This window comes from Coregonus clupeaformis, unplaced genomic scaffold (genome assembly GCF_020615455.1).
Source record: "Coregonus clupeaformis isolate EN_2021a unplaced genomic scaffold, ASM2061545v1 scaf3362, whole genome shotgun sequence".
Taxonomy (NCBI): Eukaryota; Metazoa; Chordata; class Actinopteri; order Salmoniformes; family Salmonidae; genus Coregonus; species Coregonus clupeaformis.
In genome coordinates this window covers 6241-30000 of record NW_025536816.1, presented here as the reverse complement: position 1 = coordinate 30000, position 23760 = coordinate 6241, and the positions used below count along the sequence as shown (strand labels likewise).

The following is a 23760-nucleotide window of genomic DNA, read 5'->3' as shown; positions in this document are numbered from 1 at the left end:
TTCAGTGTCTCTCACTCTCTCTCTTTCAGTCTCTCTCACCTCTCTCTCTATCTCATTGTTTCTCTCCCTCTATCTCTCTATTGCTCTCTTGATTTTTTGTTTTTTTTCTATTTTCTCTCTCTTTCTGTCTCTCCTTTCTTTCTTTCTTTCTTTCTTTCTTTCTTTCTTTCTTTCTTTCTTTCTTTCTTTCTTTCTTTCTTTCTTTCTTTCTTTCTTTCTTTCTTTCTTTCTTTCTTTCTTTCTTTCTTTCTTTCTTTCTTTCTTTCTTTCTTTCCTGTCTCTCTGTCTCTCTCTCTTTCAGTCTCTCTGTCTCTCTCTTTCAGTCTCTCTCACTCTCTCTGTCTCTCTCTTTCAGTCTCTCTCTCTCTCCACTCTCTCTCTCTTTCAGTCTCTCTCTCTCTTTCAGTCTCTCTCTCTCTTTCAGTCTCTCTCACTCTCTCTCTCTCTCTCTCTCTCTCACTATCTCATTGTTTCTCTCCCTCTATCTCTCTATTGCTCTCTTGATTTTTTGGTATTTATCTCCTAGGTTCTTCTCTCTGCTCAGCTGGTTCCCCTCTTTCTTGCCATCTAACATCTCTCTCTCTCTCTCTCTCTTTGTTATTCCCTCGTTCCCCTCCCTCTCCTCCGTTATCTCTTTCTCTTCCTCCAGCTTATCTTCCCCTGGATCCCTCTTCCTATTCTCACCCCTGGCTCCCGAGGTAAAGTGCTTCCCTCTTGCTTTCTCTCCCCTCTGCATCTTTCTCCGCGGATCCCTCCGTTGCTCCAGAGTGTGAGGGGGGGCTTCAGTCCTCCAGTAGGCCTAGGCGGTGCTCTCCAATCTGGATTAGACCATGTTGAGTGGCCCCCTGGAGCTCTGGAGTCCCTCTCTCACTATAGCGTAGGACAGCAGACACTCACAAACTAAGTCTACTGCCACTAGCGAGCTTGTAGTGGCATTGAGTAGTGTGTGGAGGCATAGCTTGTAGTGTCTTAGGCTGTTTCATAGGAAAGTTGGTGTGCTTGCATGCAGGCGCATGCATTAGTATAGATAGTCTGTGTTTGTGCATGAACGTGTTGCTTATTGTGGTGTGTGTGTGTGTGTACAGTATACGTGTGTGTATGTATGCTGGAGTGTTTTCTTGTGCCCCTGCTAAAATTCCATTCTCTCTCGTTCTCTCTCTCTTTCGTTCTCTCTCTTGTTCTCTCTCTCTCTCTCTCTCTCTCTCTCTCTCTCTCTCTCTCTCTCTCTCTCGTTTTCTCTCTCCAGTCCTCAGTGCTGATAGGGTGGAGCAGATGACCAAGACCTACAATGACATTGAGGTTGTCACACATCTACTGGCTGAGGTGGGCTCTCATTGGTGCACTGTCTTTGACACATGGCAGTGATTAGTTGTCATTGATGATTGTGGACGCGTGATTGGAGGACTAACTGTTGTGTGTCTCATTGGTTGCAGCGGGACCGGGACTTGGAGCTGGCCGCTCGGATTGGTCAGTCTCTGCTTCAGAGGAACCACCTGCTCCAGGAACGTAATGAGTCTGTGGAGGAACAGCTAGCACAGACCCTGGACCAGGTAACACACACTACTGTAAACACACACACAACTGTAAACACACACACACTACTGTAAACACACACACACTACTGTAAACACACACACACTACTGTAAACACACACACTACTGTAAACACACACACTACTGTAAACACACACTACTGTAAAAACACACACTCACACCCCCTCTGACCCACTCTCCCAGGTGTACCAGTTACACACCACACCCCCTCTGACCCCCTGTCCCAGGTGTACCATTTACACACCACACCCCCTCTGACCCACTCTCCCAGGTGTATCAGTTACACACCACACCCCCTCTGACCCCCTGTCCCAGGTGTACCATTTACAAACCACACCCCCTCTGACCCCTTGTCCTAGGTGCACCAGCTACAACATGAGCTGGGGAAGAAGGATGAGTTGCTGCGGATGGTGGCCAGCGCTTCGGAGGAGAGTGAGACGGATTCCAGCTGCTCAACGCCGCTGCACCCCCGCCAACCCCTAGCGCCCGCTGCGGCCCTCAGCCAGCTGGAGGCCCTGCAGGGGAAAATGTCTGATCTGGAAGAGGAGAATCTGGCCCTACGCTCTGAGGTATAGCTGAAATGGCACCCTATTCCCTATATAGTGCACTACTTTTGACTAGGGCCCATAGGGTTAAGGTTAGGATCAACGGTAGGGTGATCTGATCCTAGATCTGTGGTCAGTGCCAATTCTACCTCGACCGTGCACTTTCTGTGGTCCAGCCTTTTTAATGTGCTACGAGGTAAGCCCTTCATAGTGTCCCTCTGGTCTGACCAGGCCTGTCATCTGATAGTTCCTAACTCCTCACTGTAAACCCTGTGGTCCGACCAGGCCTGTCATCTGATAGTTCCTAACTCCTCACTGTAAACCCTGTGGTCCGACCAGGCCTGTCATCTGATAGTTCCTAACACCTCACTGTAAACCCTGTGGTCCGACCAGGCCTGTCATCTGAAGAAGGAGACCATCACCTACGAGGAGAAAGAACATCAGCTGGTCAGCGACTGTGTCAAGGAGCTGCGTGAGTCTCACACACACACACACACACACACACACACACACACAAAAGGCATGAATCAGGTCAATTAACAATTAATTAGGTTATTGATCTCTAAGGATTAAAGAGCTGTGTGGGTGTGTTCAGGCGAGTCCAACAGTCAGATGGTGAACCTGACAGAGGAGCTGTCCCATAAGAATGAGGAGGTGATGAGACACCAGGAGGAGATTACCCAGCTCCTCTCCCAGATAGTAGAGCTCCAACACCGCGTCAAAGAGGTGACGGGGGGAAGGGGAGAGGAGTTTGTAATTGATGTTGTAGTACTAATTGTAGAGTAACAGTACTAATGAAGTCTGTGTGTGTCTCCAGTTGGCCCTGGAGAAAGAGGAACTGAGGATTCACCTACAGGCCTCTAAAGATGCCCAGAGATCACTCACTGCAGAGGTGAGTTGTCTAGCAATGAACACTTCATTGAACTCTGACTCCATAGAAGTGCCTTAAGGTGTGCCCTTATCCGGTACAACATTTCATAACTCTCCAACATAATTTGCACCACAGCTATATGTCAGAGCAGAACTGCAGCTGATAAGCAGTATGATATGGCCCAGAGTTGTAGTATTTAAAAATTATCTTGGGTTTGTTTTGTCATGTTGACACAAGCAGTGAATTTGTGTCCAAGGTTATTAGCTGCATCAAGGTTTAAGTAAAGTTAAGGTTAGGTGTTTATTACTGATGAATGAGTGTGTGTGGAATAGGGTAATGGAGTATAGGTATTTAACTATGTTGTGTTGTGTAGCTGAACTAGCTAGCAGTGGGTTAACTATGTTGTGTTGTTGTGTAGCTGAACCAGCTAGCAGTGGGTTAACTATGTTGTGTTGTATAGCTGAACCAGCTAGCAGTGGGTTAACTATGTTGTGTTGTTGTGTAGCTGAACCAGCTAGCAGAGGGTTAACTATGTTGTGTTGTTGTGTAGCTGAACCAGCTAGCAGAGGGTTAACTATGTTGTGTTGTATAGCTGAACCAGCTAGCAGTGGGTTAACTATGTTGTGTTGTATAGCTGAACTAGCTAGCAGAGGGTTAACTATGTTGTGTTGTTGTGTAGCTGAACCAGATGGCAGTGGGTTAACTATGTTGTTGTTGTATAGCTGAACCAGCTAGCAGAGGGTTAACTATGTTGTGTTGTTGTGTAGCTGAACTAGCTAGCAGAGGGTTAACTATGTTGTGTTGTGTTGCTGAACTAGCTAGCAGAGGGTTAACTATGTTGTGCTATTGTGTAGCTGAACTAGCTAGCAGAGGGTTAACTATGTTGTGTTGTTGTGTAGCTGAACTAGCTAGCAGAGGGTTAACTATGTTGTGTTGTGTTGCTGAACTAGCTAGCAGAGGGTTAACTATGTTGTGTTATTGTGTAGCTGAACTAGCTAGCAGAGGGTTAACTATGTTGTGTTATTGTGTAGCTGAACTAGCTAGCAGAGGGTTAACTATGTTGTGTTATTGTGTTGCTGAACTAGCTAGCAGAGGGTTAACTATGTTGTGTTGTGTTGCTGAACTAGCTAGCAGAGGGTTAGCTGTGTTGTGTTGCTGAACTAGCTAGCAGAGGGTTAACTGTGTTGTGTTGCTGAACTAGCTAGCAGAGGGTTAACTGTGTTGTGTAGCTGAACCAGCTAGCAGAGGGTTAACTATAGTACCAGTCAAAAGTTTGGACACACCTACTCATTCAAGGGTTTTTCTTAATTTGTACTATATTCTATAATGTAGAATAATAGTGAAGACATCAAAACTATGAAATAACACATATGGAATCATGTAGTATTTTATATTTGAGATTCTTCAAAGTAGCCACCCTTTGCCTTGATGACAGCTTTGCACATTTAGTGAATCTGTTATTCAATGCTTTTGTATGTGCTAATAGCTGTAAAGCCAAAAATAATTGTTCATCAAATAATTTTAAAAAATGTTTGGGGATACTTCAAGGTGTCTTCAAATTCTAAAATCAAATAGCAAAATGATCCTTGGTATGACCTTCTAAAAAACAATTCCATAAAGCTCCATATAGTTTAGGGGACCCACCCTCCCCCGGCTTATGGGTTAACTATGTTGTGTTGTTTAGCTGAACGAGCTAGCGGACCGTAATGTAGAGTGTGTGGGGATGCTACATGAGTCTCAGGAAGAGATCAAGGAGCTGCGCAGTAAGAACACTCCGTCTGCAGGCATGAGACGACACCTGCCCTACGGACTCTTCCCCATGGTGAGATATATACCTGCTGTACTGTGTGGTTGTGTGTTTGTTTATGTGTGTGTGTGTGTGTGTGTTAGGGATGTAACGATTCACCGAAACACATCAGTCCCCGATTCAAATGTTTAAGATACAAGTGCATCGGTCCACGGACCACTAAGATCTTTTGCTCATATTATATTCTTTCTACCTTCAGAAAATACCTCTCATATTTTGTGACAACTGATACGTCCTCTCCTTCAGTGTCCAACTGCATGTAACTGTGTTGACCGTCATTGATCCACAAGTCATTTTGCATGCCGAACAACCCCAGGCAATATCATTAGCCTAGTCAAACTGCGCACTGTGCCCAGCTTCGCGTGCTGACCAACGTGAGGTAACGATTAGTTACCGGAGTGTAACTCCAGTTCTATGAGTGGAGCGGAGCCCCATAGGGGAGCTCTGCTCCTAATGGTTTACCCTCTGCCCTAAGGCAGCAGCAGCCTGAGACAAAATTATGCACACACCTACAGCCAATAGGAGTACAGGTGTCCCTATAAGAGGGGGGTGCCTCCCCTCAATCAGCCTTCCGATATATTTTTCTTCAGCGAGACTAGAGAGGGTCGGCAGGGCCTTAAGTCCTATGGGGCTCCGCTCCACTCATAGAACTGGAGTTACACTCCGGTAACTAATCGTTCTATATCGTGGAGCTCCGCCCCATAGGGGAGCTCTGCTCCTAATGGTTTAAGGCGGAGCGTAGCGCTCCAAAATGTACTCCCTGCCGAGCCTAACACTTCCCATCGAACGAGAAAGTCAAGCCTAGCAATGGCTGCAACCGAGTCCCGCAGTACTGCAACTAAAAACCCCTACGGGCGTCACAATATACCGCGTCATCGGTTAAAAGACCCGCCCCACCTAGTCCAATGGCAATGCCAATGACTAGTGGGCAGATCACCAGAATAGAAGCCATACTAATCTGTACTAGCAGATAGATGTGCCTCAATATCCTGTGAAAACACTACCGACCACTAATGGAATGACATCAAGTGTCACTCTACATTATGAACGCGGTAGACCGCCTCACTCACTCAATGGAATCCCAGAGATTAGTGGGCAGGAACAAAAACATGAGTCATACTAACTGAACAAGCAGATAGATGACCTCATATTCTGTTAATCAACGCATGCCTCTACTGTACTGACCCTGTCAGTCAGGATTCATGCCACAAAATATGTTTTCTTATCCAAAGCGGACCTGATGGAAACCCAGTCCATAGTCCTGCTTTTCCCTCTCTTCCTAGCTCCAGATCTCCCTTCAGCTATGCTGAGTACAGACCGAGCCAAAGAGTTAGAAAACACATCTGTCAAAAACACGTCTTCCCTAACCAAAGCGGACCTGATGGAAACCTGTGTCCACAGTCCTGCTTCTCCTCTCTTTCTTGCTCAAGATCTCCCTTCAGCCACGCTGAGTACAGATCGAGCCAGAGAATTAGAAGACATATCTAAGAGATAGAAACTGATAAATGGAGACGGCGTCGACCAGGATGCTGCTCTCACAGATATCCTCTACTCCTGTTCCTCTAAAAGGGCAGTAGAAGCCGCTACTCCACGAGTGGAGTGAGCTCTGATACCCTGAGGCAATTGCCGCCCCTGCTACCTCATAAGCTGTCTCAATGCCTTCACAAAGCCAGTGAGACAGCCTCTGTTTTGAAAGTGGTCTACCTAGTGCAGCCGCACCGTGACACACAAACAACTGAGGCGATGACCTAATTGCTGCTGTGCGCTCGACGTAACACGCCAAAGCGTGCCGGGCACAGGCGATGGAGCTTCTCCTCACTCCTCTCTCTATGAGGAGGAGGAGAAAAAGTCCACAGCTCCACGGTCTGTGACCTATATGAACTCTTAATAACCTTCGGCACAAATTCCGGGTTAGGACGTAACACTGCTCTGCTCAGGTCACCATTGATGGCCAGGCAGTCAGGTCTCGTCGAAAGAGCACACAAATCACTGACCCGCTCAGCTGTAGTCAAAGCGAGCAACAGTGCTGTCTTGATAGACAGCATCTTGAGGGGTATTTGATTCAATGGCTCGAACGGCGACTTACATAGCGCCGAGTACCAAAGCCAAATCCCACTGAGGAAGCGTGACTCTAGGTGTTGGCCTAAGTCGCCGCGTTCCTAATAGGGAAGCGTTTCACTAGAGGGTGACTAAAGACATTGTCTCTGCCAAAACCCTCATGACAAGCTGAAATCGCTGCTGCAAACACTCTAATCGTGGCAGGCGATTTTTGCTTATCAAACATGAGCTGCAGAAAAGAGAGAATACTCTCCACCTGACAGCTCATGGGGTCCACACCTTGTGTGACACACCATCGTGAAAACACGTTCCATCTACTGGCATACATCTTAGAAGTGGAACTGGCACGTGAACCCTGTATGGTCCTGATCACTGCATCAGATAACCCACGGCGCTCTAGCCTGTCCCTCTCAGCAGCCAGGCCTTCAGTGGTTGGCCGATTATGGGCAATTTCCCTATCGTGCCAGCCGCCTGAGACAACGCGTCCCGTCGATGTGGAATTGGCCAAGGTGGCGCAATCAACATCTGACTCATCTCCGCAAACCACAGAGCCCCGGGCGATCGGGGCGCTATCAGTATCACTGACAGCCCCCTGACCTCACCCTGGCTAGCAGTGGGAGAGTGCAGGACAGCGGAGGGGAATGCATACAGGGAGAACTCTCGGCCATGGTTGGTGCGCAGTGGCGTCCCTTCCCAGTGGCGGTTCGTCCCTGTTCCCTCAGAGAGAACCACAGAGGACATTGCGCGTTCACGCGTGACGCGAATAGGTCCACCTCAGCTCTCCCGAATTGTTCCCAAATCTGGAGAACAATGTCTGGATGCAGACACCACTCGTCGTCTCGAGGACCCCCTCTTGACATGAGGTCTGCTCCTACGTTCAAGTAGCCCGGAATGTGTGCTGCTCTCAATGAGCGAAGGTGCTCGTGAGCCCACAGCCACAATTCCTCTGCCGCCCGATGGAGAGCAGGCGACCTGACTCCACCCTGGCGATTTATGTGGGCTACTGTGGTCCGGTTGTCTGACCAGACCAGCACATCGCGACCCCGAAGGGTAGACGCGAAGTGGGTCAGAACCAGTCGAACCCGTTTCCAACTCCAGGAGGTTGATGTGACGACCTGATTGAGGCCACACACCTCCTATCGCTTGTGTCTGACATGTCCCTCCCCCATCCCGTCAGGGACGCATCCGTGAATACTGGGATGTGAGAGGACACCTTTCCTATCGGGACTCCGTGCGTGAGAACGCGAATTTCTCCAATAGTTTAGGTCTGCACTGAGCGAGAGGGGAACCACCACCAACCGATGACGTTGACGCAATGGGTCTAGTCTTAGTTGGGCGAACCATCGCTGCGTCCTGCGCATGTGCAGGAGTCCCAGCGGAACCACAGAGTGGGCTGACGACATGAGACCCAAAAGTGACATGATCGACAGCGCCGTCACCGTGTGATTCGGACGACACTTCCTTAGGGCTAGCAACAAGGCTACCCTTCGGGGGTCCGGGTCGAGCCCTCATCCTCACAGTGTCTAGCTGTATCCCCAGGTAGACAATCTGATGAGTGGGCCAGGGCGCGCTCTTTTCCCAATTCACAGCGAACTCCAGACTTGTGAGATGCATCACTGTCTGTGTTGTGTGAGTGATCGCCAGCTCTGCTGAAGGGGCGAGAACCAGTAGATCGTCCAGGTAGGCTAGTAGCCGTATTCCCTGACGACGCAACGGTTCCAATGCCGCCTCCACACATTTGGAAAATGTGCGAGGTGCCAGGGCGTACCCAAATGGCATCCTCGTGTATTCGTACGTCACCCCTTGAAAGGCGAACCGCAGAAACTTCCTGTGTTGGCTGAACCGGCACATGAAAGTACTCGTCCTTTAGGTCTATGCTCGTACAAAAGTCCCCTCTCTGGACACATTCCAGCAGACGTTTTGTCATTAGCATTCGGAAGGGCCGTTTGGTTATGCTCTCGTTGAGAATGCGTAAGTCCAAAATCAGCCTCACTCCCCCCGTCTTTTTGGGCACTAGGAAATAAGGCGAATATAGCCCTTTGTTCCTTTGCTCCCGGGGAACTACTGTCACCGCCTCCTTCGCCAAAAGTTCCGTAATCTCTGTCATCAGAGCGGCCACTTTGTCTGGCGTTTTCATCACCGTCTCCACCACTCCCTTGAACGGGGTGGGGTCGGTGGAATTGGAGAGCATAACCCTTCTGCAACGTCTGTTCTAGCCAGCGTGAGAGGGTGCAGCTTCTTCGCCACTGCCAGCAATGCAGAGAAAGTGGCTGGGCGCGAAGCTGTGGTGCATCCAGTAGGAAGGACCTGTATTCCTCTATGGCCCTTACCGCCACTGTTCCCCAACATTGAAGTGGTGGAACAGCCCAAGGTGGGCCTCCCGTGAAAGGGAGAGGAAATGCGTTCTGAGAAAGAAAGAGGAGTAGGGACGTCGGTTAAACCCGTAACCGTCGTATTCCTGCCCTCCTTGAACGCATCGCTGGGTCTGAATTGCGCTGACCGAGGCCACAGCCTGCGGCAGGGCACCATCCCCAGCAAGCGATTACGTCATCTTAGGTGACTGCAATTCGCTATCAGAGCCCCTTCACTACAGTACTCCTAGAAGTCTGTAGTATGAGGTCTCTATGAGGTAAAACAAGTGCGGCGCCTTGATACCTTCTTAACTTTCACCTTCTGTGTGTGTTCAACTCTGCACCCCTGGTGGGTTGATTCACGCTCAGTGTGGTGAGTACTGGCTCGTTCTGTCAGGGGAGCTGATACTTTGGTTATACCCATAACGCTAGTAATCCTGCCCTCCGTGAACGTAGCATGGGTCTGAATCGCATTACCCCCAAGCCATAAGACTCCTGAACAGCTAATCATGGCTATCCGGACTATTTGCACTGCACCCCACCCCATCCTTTTTACGCTGCTGCTACTCTGTTAAGTATTTATGCATAGTCACTTTAACTCTACCCACATGTACATATTACCTCAACTACCTCAACTAGCCGGTGCCCCCGCACATTGACTCTGCAACGGTACCCCCCTGTATATATAGCCTCCCTACTGTCACTTTATTTTACTTCTGCTCTTTTTTTCTCAACACTTTTTTTGTTGTTGTTTTATTCTTACTTTTTTTGTTTAAAATAAATGCACTGTTGGTTAAGGGCTGTAAGTAAGCATTTCACTGTAATGTCTGCACCTGTTGTATTCGGCGCATGTGACCAATAACATTTGATTTGATTTGATTTGATTTAACCGAGACCTTGGTCTGCGATAATGCGCCGTCCCCAGATAGCTGCTGTGTTACAATGCCTGGGGGCGCTGATACTCTGGGCACCTTGGTGACTGCGGTGTCGGGCCCTCCGTGAACGCAGCATGGGTCTGGCTCGTACTAGTGGAGACCTTAGTCTGTACTAGTGCGCCATCCCAAATAGCGGCTGCGTCCTCATGTCAGAATCTGACCGGGACTGCTGCCTTCTATGTAAAGCACTTCTTATACGTGAAGTGTGATGTGACGACCTGATTGAGGTCTTCTGGATACCTACTCTTAGTGCCTGATCAGCAACGCACCCTCGGTGGGCTGAACGGCTCTTAGAGTGGTAAGGAAGAGAGGGTGAGATTTGAACGCTCTCTGACATATTATGGAAAAGAGGCTCTTTTTGACAAAGTCAGGTGGAGCCAACTCTTTATTAAACACATCAACAAAAACATTTACATCAGCACCCGTCCCTTCAACCGAAGGGTGGGGGAACAGTGGGCACGTTCGACACCATCGATCGTCCTCCATCCTCTCCCCGCGTCCCGTCACGTCGCCTCCTCTTGCCTCCCTTGGAGGGCCAGGTCGCGTCCTCGTTACCTCCCTCGCCGGCTGTAGTGGGGCTACCGTAGCTGCTGGGAGGGCCGAGCCCGCCTCCCTTGCTGCTCGTGGCTGCGGGATGACGCCGATTCGCCGCCTCGTCGTAGACCCCGGTCTACTTAGAGGGGCGGAGGTAGATGTCCTTGGGGGAGGAGGGGGCCGAGTCGTCCTGCCAACGGCAGGTGCTTGGCCAACTGCTTCTTCTCCTCCTCCAACTTCGAAAAACACTCCGTCGCCTCTTTGACTGCGACCCCAAAGAGGCCGTCGTCAGAGAGGGGGGCGTTCAAGAGAGACGTCCTGTCTGCCTCTTTCATAGATGTCAATGACAACCAGAGGTGTCGTTCCCCGACCACCGAAATGGCCATGGATCTCCCCGCGCAGACTGCGGATGCCTGTGTAAGGTGGAGTATGGCGCCAGAAATTCTGGACGCCTCCTCCACCTCCTCCGGTGCCATCTCTGTCTTACCCGTGGTTAAACGGGACAGAGAGGCCGCCAAGAGGGCAATGTTGTTAGCTGCTGCTACAGCTTGGGCTCCCAACCCAAAATACTTCTCTAACAGCGACGCTGTGAGACGGTCCTTCTGGGATGGCAACGTGGCCTTCTTGGAAGAGGGCCAAGGGCTCGAACCCGGTACGAGATATGGCGCTCTCTAACCTGGGGATTTCCTGACCCTGAAGCCTTCCTTCCACTCTCGTGAATGGGAGATACGCTTTTACAGGCGAACGCGCCGCTAAAGGTGCCTCCCACGAGCCTCCAACGTACCTAGCCAAAGAAGGCATGGCAGGAGCCACTGGCTCTGCCGCCTTCCTTGGCCTGGAATAAGGACCGCCCGCCATCATATCAACCTCTGGTGCGGAGGGAAGAGGGGGCAGCTTTATTGCCAGCCGTTGAGCAGCTCTCTCAATGAGACCCGGAAAATCCGCTCTCAGAGAGGCTGCAGCGAAAGAGAGAGCTTCTGATCTCTCAGAGCTCGTATCCCCTTCGCTATAGGGACTACAAGCCCTCTCGCTCTCCAAAGGAAAGGGGGGCTTGAAAGTATGAAGGACGGGGTCCGACTGTTCCATTGGAATGCCAGACCCCTTCCTCAAAATCCCTATCTTCCCCCGAGTCTGCGCCGTCGGACGACGCCTGAAGCAGAGGCTAGTATCGACAAACACATCCTCAAGGATGGGCGCAGGAGGCGCAATTCGGGGGACTGCAGACGCCTTCCTTGGCATGCTGGGATCCCAAACACATGAAACATAAGCCGTGGTGGTCACCGGCCGCCATGGAAGTGCATCTGCACTGAGCTCTGAAAAGAGCTTTTGGGGGTGGAAAATCTCCCGGTGTGCTCATTTAGACGACGTTGATGACTGGAATATCAACAGCGTTTTTCTCGTCCTGAGTCTTGTGCTTAGTCTCTTCTTGGCTCTTCAGTCTAGTCATCCAGTCGCTGAAGATAAAGGGAGGCTGATTGAGGGGAGGCATCCCCTCTTATAGGGACACCTGTACTCCTATTGGCTGTAGGTGTGTGCATAATTTTGTCTCAGGCTGCTGCTGCCTTAGGGCAGAGGGTAAACCATTAGGAGCAGAGCTCCCCTATGGGGCGGAGCTCCACGATATAGAACATGCATTTCCACGTAACACGCTGGGGGCGATGAAACAACGGAGCCCCATTAATTTTCTATGGAGTGAAGTGGGTGGGGGACCGTTGGCTGACGCGAGCATGGTCGAGGAAGCGTGAACAGGGCGGGACCAAAAATGGGGAAAGCTGTACTTTTTGCAAATACTCCGCGACATCATGGCGCTATTGACCAATCTAAGCTCACTATAGTTTCCAACCTCTACTGGATTGGCTGTTGATACCTAGCATCACCTGGCCTGCTTTCTAGCACCCACATGAGCTATCCAAATTATAATGTTATGTGGAAGTTGGGCAGTAGACTTTATCGCATTAGTGGAAACCTCAGGTCTGCCGGTTTTGACTAGCAAAAGTTACTTTTTGTAGCAGGTTAGGAGAATTAGCTAAAATTGTCCCCGACTCGAACATATCTAGCTACAAGCAGGCCTGCCTTGAGAACAGTCTTGGTTTCCACCAATGCGATGCTGCGCAGGGTAGGCGGCCTGTTACTATAGTTTTGGCAGTTTTGCTTTAAACAATCAGTGTGTATAATCAGGGTAAAGTTGATAATTTAAAAACAAGGAAATCAATCACTTTTGCGAGGCGCACTGCATGGCCGAAGCGAGGGGAGAAGAACACCCAATAAAAATGTTCAAACGGGTGAAATTCAAAGTTGTGCCATATATTCATTGGCTATGTCATAGCTAATTTGTAAACAATAAATATTGATACATTACTAGCTTAATCTGCAAAAATGTTGAGTTAATCAGTGGGTGATGGGGATTTCAGAAAAAACAGGCTACATTGCCCACCTACCTCCCGAGTGGCGCAGTGGTCTAAGGCACTGCATCGCAGTGCTAGCTGTGCCACTAGAGATCCTGGTTCGAATCCAGGCTCTGTCGTAGCCGGCCGCGACCGGGAGACCCATGGGGCGGCGCGCAATTGGCCCTGCGTCGTCCAGGGTAGGGGAGGGAATGGCCGGCAGTTGTGGGTTCGTTTCCCACGGGGGGCCAGTATGAAAATAATAATGTATGCACTCACTAACTGTAAGTTGCTCTGGATAAGAGCGTCAGCTAAATGACTAAAATGTAAATGTAAAATAGTGGTAGTGGTAGATGCCTACTCTCCTTTATGGCTCAGATCAGGTGCCTACATGGTACATACACCATAGACATACATAATTTACACACACACACAGAGAGAGAGCGAGAAGTCAGCTCAGACTGATCCAGCTCAGAGAGGCCCAGCTCATGAGCTCCATCAACAGCAGATGTTTATTTAGAAAGGAAAATAAATGTGTTTATGCAACAAATGTTAGTGCACTGATTCGTTCTCTAATCAAACCCAATCATTTCAAACTAAAACGTATCGTTCCTGTATCGTATCGGAGCCCATGTATCTAGGTACCTATCGAATTATCTTTCAAGGGTAAGATGCACATCCCTAGTGTGTGTGTGTGTGTCAATGCCTATAAATGTGTGAATATGTGTGCGTGTGCCCAATAGTGTGTGTGTGTGTGTGCCTATTAATGAGTGTATGCCTGTGTCTCAGGACTCCCTGGCAGCAGAGATTGAGGGCACCATGAGGAGAGAGCTGAGTGTCGAGGACGAGGTGGCTTTCCAGGACCAAAAGTCAGTATGAAACACACACACACACACACACACACACACACACACACACACAAGAACAACACAATCAAAGCAGAAGCTCCCGTCCTCTAACTCCCCTCCTCTGGTCCTCTCCCTCCCCTCCTCTGGTCCTACTCCCTCCCCTCCTCTGGTCCTCTCCCTCCCCTCCTCTGGTCCTCTCCCTCCCTCCTCTGGTCCTCTCCCTCCCCTCCTCTGGTCCTCTCCCTCCCCTCCTCTGGTCCTCTCCCTCCCCTCCTCTCGTCCTCTCCCTCTCCTCCTCCCCTCCTCTCTCCCTCTACCTCCCCTCCTCTCTCCCTCTAACTCCCCTCCTCTCTCCCTCTACCTCCCCTCCTCTCTCCCTCCCTCTCCTCCTCTCCTCCTCTCTCCCCGTCCCCAGAGTTTCCCAGAAGAGGGTGTTCCAGACAGTACGTGTGGTCAACGAGTCGGTAGAGAGAGCTGCGGCGATGGCCACGCCCCCTATCCCCGGCTCGGGCATAGGCAGCTGCCTGGTGATGACGGCCCTGCCCTTCCAGTCCGCCCAGGGGATCGACCAATCACACGACGGCGCCAAGTGAGTTACCCTGGTTGAAGCCGATTCAGTGGCAACTATTTGAGAGAATTTAAAGCATATTATTTGATATGATTTAATTCGAACATATTTCAGTGAATTTAGAGCCTATAGAGGAGTACATTTGTGACCGACCGGCTCGATTCGGTCTTATGTAGCAACATTTGAAATTGTGTTTTTTACATTGGATAAAAGTAGAGACTCAGAGCTAGACATTTACATTTACGTCATTTAGCAGACGCTCTTATCCAGAGCGACTTACATTATTTTTTTTTCATACCCCCTGTGGGAATCGAACCCACAACCCTGGCGTTGCAAACGCCATGCTCTATCAACTGAGCTACATCCCTGCCGGCCATTCCCTCCCCTACCATGGACGACGCTGGGCCAATTGCGCTAGAAAATTGTATATCATACACTACAGTTGAGGAACAATGGGATAGTAATTCTTTTTTGAAAGTTGATAAACTTGTAACCTCAAAGCAATATTATTTGGCCCCGAGATGCAAAAACTCCCAAATGCAATGTCCCAAGAAGGAAGTTACCCTACCTAAATAATACAAAGTTACATTTTAACTTAATTCATGAGGAGACAGAATGCAGTCAACTAATAAAGCAGGCAGCGGACCATTTTGTGGTTCTGAAACGTAAAGCTGCAACCGCAGCACAATCAATAGGAGGTGAACAGCACCTGGTGCTGAAAATATAGCTAACTTGTTATGCAAGTGTTGCACAGTAACAGATGGAGAAAACCTACACCAGTCGAGTAATTCATTTCAACAATAATCTTCATTTTAATTTGACTTTACAAACAACTTTTAATTTAATTTTTTATTTTTACCATTATTTAACTAGGCAAGTCAGTTACAATTTAATTGGAGTCTCTTTCTTCCGAGCCTAGGCCTATATAAAATAACTTAACTGGTGAGGTAGGCTATGAGGCTTAACAGCATCTTTCACAATAACACTATGTGGCCTAATAGAAGTGGGATTTTTTTATTTATTAGGCCTACTTACAATCGCAACTGGCCAAAAATGTAGCATCCTACATAAAACAATAATTTAAAGAAAAAGAAAAAGGCTATGTCTTTGTCTGAATGTCTTTATCGGGATAGCCTGCTCCTGTAATGACAGAATAAACAGTAAATACTGTCAGCTTGAGACCTAAATATCCCTGGATAAGCACTCGCAATAATGTTAGTATTTACTAAATATAGTAATATAGGCCACTAAGTTACTCACTCAATGGGAAAAGTTTGCATTTTCCCTCGGACATGATCTTGTGGATGCCGCGTGAGATGGGTGTGATTTTGATGCGCAGGCAGTCCTCTATTGACTTATGTGAAAGCCGGTTCCTGTCTTGAGTCTATGTTGCGTTCATAGAGGAAAATGAGGACTTGCAGGTGTAAGTCGATCCAAACATTGTTAGCACATAAAATGCAAGTTTCTTTATTGTTCTGTATTCCTCTGAGCATGCCACCCAAAACGCACACAAGGATTCGGCGCTCCTGAGCGCATCCCTGATTTGGGTCTATGTCTGGAATTCAATCAGATTGTGTGCGGGGCGGACTGTGAGAGGATCACGGACAAACGCAATGATATCCTTGGGCATGCTGTAGTCTTCAAATCTGGTGGAGAAGTTGTCCCTCAGCTGCTTGATGAAATCTTCCATCACCTCTGTGACAATGCTGCGGCCTGGTCCCTCTGCCTGTCGTTTCTTCAGTGTGCTGAAGTGCAGTAGCCTTCCAGATGACCAAAAGTCCAAATCCAACAACTCAAGCTTCCTAGTAAAGGCCTTAAGTTTTTCCACCATATCCACGACTGTTTTACCTCTTTCTTGTAACTGCAGATTTAACCCGTTTAAGTGACAGAATGTGTCAGCCAAAAAAAATCTGTGTGTAGCTTGCAGTTAACGCTTCAATGTTTCTGTGTCGGGCCTCTGTCTGGGAAGGATACTTTGAAAGGTCCATGCTTAGATTCATAATGACGTCTGAGATTGAATTATTTGCAAACAGCGACATTTTCATTGCAAATAAGACACAGTGGCTTGGCATTGGGTGAATATGGTAAGATGAATGCATCTCTCTGTACATTATTCCCTGAAACTTTGATTTTCATTATCCACCTTTCTTTTGATACTTTTTGAGAGCAACATTTTCTCTTGCTATCAAGCTAATTGTTCTGAACGAATGTCGACGTTAAATAAAGTAGAGTAACCTACAGTAAGCTACGTAGACCTGTTTTTCCCACCAATCAACGCACAGAGAAATAGACCAAATAATATTTGAATAGAGACATGGTGATTTTTATGAGCCTAATCAGATCGAAATGATTATGTTATTGTCACAGAATTTATTATGTACTAATCGGATGTGTTAAAAATGTTTTATTTGTAGTTATTATATACTAATTATGTTCTGGCCCGCCGACTATTAGCTCAGAAAAATGTTTGGCCCGAGGCCAAACCTAGTTGACGAACCCTGTTATAGACAGAAGTGTGCTACATGGCAGACCAATCTGAACTCATCTCTCGGCATGTCCAGCCAACTCATTATCTCAGCCAATCATGGCTAGCGGGAAGGTTGCTGTCTTTTTCTGTGGCTAAACCAACTAGGCTCGTAATTTAACAATTGTATTCGTATTTACAGGTGGCATACAAGTTTGTTATTAAGCCACATGAAAGTTTGCATGTTCCAGAAGGCATTTCTGCCAAAAAAGTGCATTTAGATAAAAATAAGTTTACGTTCAAATGCCTCTCCTGTGAAGTAGTGACGCACGACATATGCCTAGTTTCCTGAAACGAGTCACTTTTGGGTAAGCATGTGTTTGTGTTGCGTGTCTGTCTTTGTAATAGGGAGGAGGTCCCACTCGGCAAGCCTGGCGCACCGGGAGGAAATGACCTTGTGTCGGCGCTGCACCGCCTCTCCCTGCGGCGGCAGAACTTCCTGTGCGAGCGGCAGTTCTTCCAGGCGGAGCGCAGCAAGAAGCTGGAGGCCCTGGCCGGGGGGGTGGAGTCGGACGTGGAGGGAGTGGCTACAGCTCACCAATGAGCAGTGTCATGTCATCCTTCACCAACCTATCAGAGTTCTCGGTCTCGTCCCAGCTGTTTTAAGACCTTCCTCCCTGAGAAGCTGCAGATCGTCAAGCCCATGGAGGGTAAGGATACGTTCATGCTTTAAGTGTAGTCATGATAATGGCCAAGTTCCAGACTGTCTGATATCAGCCCTGCTGCACAAATTAACCAGTGATTGAATGCCACATCATCTACATTGCAGTCAGGCATCAGATTTCAGTATGTTAGGCTGCGTTTAGACAGGCAGCCCAATTATGATCTTGTTTTCACTACTTGGTCTTTTAAACAATCGGCTCTGAAAAATATCTGATGTGAAAAGATCTGATGTGATTGGACAAAAGACCAATTGGTGGGAAAAAGATCAGAATTGGGCTGCCTGTCTAAACGCAGCCTTAGAGATGTGGTTACTGAATGTAGGTGTCCAGGAATGCAGCCAATAGCTATGACATCTATCCAGGAGTTATTCCTGACCCAATAGCTATGACATCTATCCAGGAGTTATTCCTGACCCAATAGCTATGACATCTATCCAGGAGTTATTCCTGACCCAATAGCTATGACATCTATCCAGGAGTTATTCCTGACCCAATAGCTATGACGTCTATCCAGGAGTTATTCCTGACCCAATAGCTATGACGTCTATCCAGGAGTTATTCCTGACCCAATAGCTATGATGTCTATCCAGGAGTTATTCCTGACCCAATAGCTATGACGTCTATCCAGGAGTTATTCCTGACCCAGTAGCTATGACGTCTATCCAGGAGTTATTCCTGACCCAATAGCTATGACGTCTATCCAGGAGTTATTCCTGCCCAGATGATGACCTTACTGTGATGTATATTATCATATCTGTATACTGGTACTCTTGTAATTAGGATGTTTAGCTGTGATGTAACACATTGATCCCTGACCTCTAACCTCTGACCTCTCTAGGCTATCTGAGACCAGAGTTTGAACCCAGTTGGTCACATTATGATATCTGTCAACTGTAACACTCCTAATTGTCATATGTGAATATTAGACTGTGAGTAATGCATTTGGCGCCTGACCCCTTAACCTTTAACCTCTGACCCCTCTAGGCTCCCTGACTCTGCACCACTGGCAGCAGCTGGCCAAGCCCCACCTGGGCACCATCCTGGACCCCCACCCGGGCGTGGTCACCAAGGGCTTTCGGCCCCTCCCCCATGATGCTCTCACCGACGCCGTCTACCGCCTCACCGACCTGGAGGAAGACGAAGAGGGAGGCGATGAAGAACAGAAATATGACATGAGAGGTGCTTTTATTCACTATGTACATTTCACAAATGACTGACTGGGTATTGGAAATGTGCTACATAAGTACTATGTATTATTATTATGAAAGTAGTTTTTTGTAAACGATTGGTTAAAAATGATAATTTAGCAGTCTCACTAACAAAGGTTTTGGACTCTTCCTGAATCGTTCATTCAGGAAAGAGAGGGAAGGAAGGGACAGACGCCTGGGAGAAGGGAGAGGAAGAGGAGGAGGAGGAGGAAGGAGGGATCACCTTCAAGGTGCAGTGCTCGTCAACACCGGAGGAGAAGAGGGAGAGGAGGAGGGAGCTTTTGCCGTTGAACGGCCCACCGGTGTCTCCCGTTTTCCTACCAGTACCAGGCTCTCCACAGCTCCCTCTAATCGCGGTCCCCTCTGACCTCTCTATGACCTCTAATGCCACCTGTGACATCATTAGGAGCCCGGCCCTCTTGGCTCCGCCCGTCACTGTAACATCCACTTCTCCTGTCCAATCCCAGAGCCAGACTGTCACCAGTCTCACCACCACCACTACTACTACATCCTCGTCAGGTAAGTACAAAAATAAAAATATTAACATTAAAAGTTTAACGCTAAAGCTGGAATCCTTAATGGTGAAACAGCCGTTCGCGATATTACAACGCCAAATAAGTTACTGCAACAACGGACACTGTTTTGCCCCTCTGACATAATGGCCCTCGCCATAGAAGAGCACAATATGTACTGCATTGTTTCACCATGCTGCCTGACGCTCCTCAGCTCAGCAACAACAACCGTAACAACGTGTTGGAGCGGCCAGTGCTGCTGTTTGCCCTTACTTCTCAAAACAAATCATTGCTGTACAAATGTGTCAATATTTCTCTCCCAAGATAAGAAACTGAAAAGGGTAGTTATTGGAAGCCGTTGGTCTGTGATCAAAGTTGACGTGTGTGTTTTGTCTCTTCAGTTCATAACCCGGGGAAATGTCAGAGTTCAACGTTCTCCACCTACACCTTCACAACCTGCCGTATCCTGCACCCCTCTGACATCACCCAGGTCACCTCCAGGTACACACACACACACACACTCATGACTATGAAGGCGATTGGTGTTGTGTGTTTGTGCTGTGGTGTATATGACATGGCTATGTGGGCTAACATTGTCTCTCTCTCTCAGTTCCCACTGTCAGTCTTCTGTCTCCGAGTACACCCCCAGCTCCATGCGGACAGGCCCCAGCACCCCGGTGACCCCCTGCAGGCTGAGCCTGGGGGTGGACTCCTTCCCCCCTCGCCGCCCCCCCGCCCCCTGTGGCCTGGCCAAGCTGGTCCTGGAGAAGGGCATCTCTGCTTCCCTCTCCACCGCCGATGCCCCCCCCTCCCTCACACCCTAAAGCCCCCCTCCCCAGCATCTCCTCCCCAACACGCCCCCCAACTCCCCGTCCCACTCGCCGGCCCCCTCGCCTGTGCCCTTTGAGTCCCGCGCCTCGGCGCCAGCCGCCTGTGACAACTTCCTGGCGTCGCGGCCGGCCGAGCTCTTCCTCCAGGACGTGTACGGGCTGAAGTTTGGCCGCGCCCATCGCCCCAACCTCCCCAGCCCCGACCCCGCCTCACATAGCCTCAGCCTTAGCCACGCCCCGAGAATCAAATCCAAAGCTAAACCCGCCTCCATCAACGTAAACTTAGTCGAGAGACTACGCCGGCTGGGATTGGTCAAGGTACTCCAGGGGACGGAGCCGTTGTCGGAGGGCCTGGGGCGCCAGGACTCGGCCACCTTCCTGGCCACGGGCGGAGGCAGCCTATTGGACGGCCTGCGGCGGAACCAGAGCCTCCCAGCTATGATTGGAGCGGTGCGGGGAAGTCCCTCCCACCATCTGGGCCAGGCCTCACCTCAACCACCCACCTCCCTAGCCATCGCCCCGCCCCCCTGGGGCAACCTGAAGGAGCAGCGCTCTGTCCTCTCTAGGCCCGCCTCCACTTCCCACGCCCCACCCCTTTCACTTAAACGCTGAAGAAGTGATGACACTACAGGGAGGCGGGGTTTGGAGGGAAGCTAAGACTGAACAGTACAATTTGGGCCCGCACCCTCTCTCCTTCTCCACCCCTCTTTTAGACTGATATTCGGAGGAGAAAAGGGCAACAAGTGGGGGGAAAAGTCCCTCCCCTTTTTATGAATTCTTCTTAAAAGCACAATATTGTTAACAATTGAAACTTGTATTAATGCCACGGTGTGTGTGTGTGCCATTTTAAAAGGGCTTTATTAGCTGTTCCTAGCCTTGCCTGCCTTCCCTCTCCAGCCCTCTAGGGGGTGCTGTAGGTAGATGTTATCCCTGCTCTCTTCTTCTCTGCTCCTGCTACAGTAGTTATTCATCTGTGAGGCTCTGGACGCTCAAAAGATGGGAAGATGAAAAGAGGAAATAAGTAAGTTGTTGAGGGCTTGAGAATGTTAGAGGGATAGGGAAGAAGAAAAGAAGGAGAAGAAGAAGGGAAGGTAAAAGGGGAAGTGGTAGAATGATCACTGTATGTATAAACAATGAACTTGACTTTGGTGTCAAGGAGAGGACGATAAAGTAGGTCAGAGATGAGGGAAGGAGAGAAGAGCAGTGTAAAGAGAAAGCTTGAGCCTCCAGAGTCTCACTGTCTAGGGGCTTGTTGTTCTGTAGTTTGAAGCAGTAGAGCCGTTTGTCATGTTATATACGCTAGCTAGACTCGCTACACCCCTTATCTTCTCTTAGGAACCAGGCTGGCGCCCATGCACCTTACTACTGCCAGCCCGTCGCTAGGGAACTACATTCTAGCCTTCCCAGTGTTACTACCAATACAGTTAACCTTTTGCTTTGCTGTCGTCAGGGGCAACTCTCTCTGTGCATTGCAATAGGCTACAACCAGTGTCTGAAATGCATGGCATGTCCTGAAATGACACGCTTCTTTGCCTCCAGGTCCCAGCATGCACCTGGCCCTCTGGGGGTGGGTGGGACCAAGCCGTGCAGCGCGATTGGCTGTAGTGGTCTGACTGACAGGTCCGAGGCTGCTCCTCCTCAGGTCTCTCATAAGGAAGAGGTTGTAAAGCCTTAAAATAGTTGCGTGTTCTGTTTGGGTGTTTTGGTTTAAAGACGTGTGTATTTTATTAGACGCTTAGTGGGATCGGTAGGTTTAATTTGGGATGTCGTTAGCCTGGTCCCAGATCTGTTTGTACTGTCTTGCCAGACCCCTATGGTCTTTGTCATGTTACAGCACAAACTGATCTGGGACCAGGCTAGGATGCAGCTGGGATGGACTATTCCTCAGCGGGGCTGTTTGGGCCTGTGCTGTTAAAAATCCTCTCCAGCGACTACTATGGTCTCCGTTTCCAGTCAATAACCTTGTAACCTTCCATCCCAAATCGAGCCCTATACACTTGTGGAGATCTGAGAGGACTTGATTGGTATAACCAATATGGTGAAATTCCACCTAGCCAATCAGAGGGCAAGGTAGATGTATTACCAAATTGCTTACACCTGTCAAATCCTGACAGACCTCCACAAGTGTATAGGGTTTAGGGGTCGATTTGGAATTGGGCTCTTATCTCAGGCCCATGGCGTGCTCAGGTCTGCGTTCATTGGGGCACACCATTGTGGAATGTTCCAGTATAAATATATGCAGAACAACTATGCCTCCGACATCAGGAATCACGTCAGCTCTATTCATGACATTTCTAACGTTCCACAACGTTTGCCTACTCAACATGGCCCTGGTTCAAGAGGTTTGGTCCCAAACAGGGAACCATCAGCATCCTAGGTAGAAGTGGGTGTACTATGTTTTAATCCAGGTTAGCTCCGAGTCTCATCTAATACATGGTTCACTACTACTGTGGTTGTGGTCTTAAAGGTTATTCTATTCACTCAGCGGCCAGTAGAGGGCAACATGGTGTTGTGTGATATTGAGCAGCTATGAGACTAAGGCAACTAGTACCTTCTCCTGTAAAGGCATTTATTTTCAATCTGAAAGGACTTGATAGGTCTAAGCGGCAGAGCCTAAGCAATATGGGGAAATTCCAGCTAGCCTATCAGAGGTCAAGGTCAAACAAATCCCATACTATTATTCCTGTCAGATCTACTGGAGTGTCTAGTTGGGAGGGGCTAGACTATAGCCTGGACACCAGTCTGTGTTATCATTCCACATGTGTTCGCATGACACGGAGTACATGGAGTGGAATGCTAGCAAAACAGGTTCTGGATTTCAGGCTAGCTAGATTAGTGTGACCCTTTGACCCTGTGCCCTTTGACCCATACTTGACCCTCAGACATCCCTGCTATACCTCTTTTCTTGCCGTTCGTCCGTCCGTCCAACTGACCTATCCCACTTATCATGAACTGCACTTTTTAACCTGATTTACGGATATCACTAGTTAGGAAATATTACTGACAAATATTAATATTAAGACTAGGTAATAGCATCAAATAAGTTATTTAGCATTTCATGTAGAAATTTGATATTTTTTTGTGACTCCATTGTGTGATGAACCATTGAAAAGGGAATCCAAGCTGTCGTGTTTTTATAACTGTATATCAGTTCAAACCAAAACTCCTGTCATTTTTAAATACAGTGAAATGCTTTGTGTTGGCTTGTGTGTGTTTTGTAATACCTATTACCTATGTAACGACGAGGAAAGAGCATCAGTTTTATACAAGGGTTTCTGCTATGTGGGAGGAGAGGGGTGAAGACTGTTCATTCTATTGAATATAGTTCTATGTCTCATACAGTTGGCTCTATTGAATCTAGCTGATGGGTGATGGTGGAGGTTCTTATGGGCTCTGTGTAGTTGGAAGGGTTCATAATTAGTTTTAGACCTCGCGCCTCTCCTCGACGCTTCATAAAATACCCAAGATTATCATTTTGGTGCTTTTGTTTTAATAAAGGAAATGAAAAATGATTTGGTTGTCTGTTTTTTATTTGTCTTATAACTAATGGACTAGTGTACACACACACA

General features: G+C 48.5%; 1 pseudogene; it reads left to right on the top strand.

The window, feature by feature from the left end:
- Positions 1-689: 689 nt before the first annotated feature.
- LOC121560062 lies at positions 690-23703 on the top strand (annotated as a pseudogene).
- The last annotated feature ends 57 nt before the right edge of the window (positions 23704-23760 follow it).